The sequence below is a fragment of the Cariama cristata genome, unplaced genomic scaffold (genome assembly GCF_000690535.1).
Source record: "Cariama cristata isolate BGI_N322 unplaced genomic scaffold, ASM69053v1 scaffold21197, whole genome shotgun sequence".
Classification (NCBI taxonomy): Eukaryota; Metazoa; Chordata; class Aves; order Cariamiformes; family Cariamidae; genus Cariama; species Cariama cristata.
Window position 1 is genome coordinate 31054 of NW_009628710.1, and position 333 is coordinate 31386.

Sequence of the window (333 nt, forward strand, 5' to 3'; positions counted from 1 at the left end):
GTTGAAGGAGATACTGGATGAGGTCAAGCCCAGGGCTGGGGACCAGGCAATGCCAGCTGACCCAGGAGAGCATTTGGGCAATCTCGTCCTGGGGCTTTGCAACCTGGGACACTAACCCAGGGACTTTAGTGCCTCATTTGTTCTTGCTACTTCCATTTTCCCCTCCTGTAGGTAGTGGAGGTAGATGGGCTCATTTTCCTTCTCTCTACCTGGTTTTGCCTTCTGTGTCCCCACATTGTCCCACCTTTGCATGCTGCTGACATCAAGCCCAGCTCAGCACTTTCTGTGCCCAGGGCAAACCCGGCCTCGGTGCCCAGGACCTGCTGCAGCCAA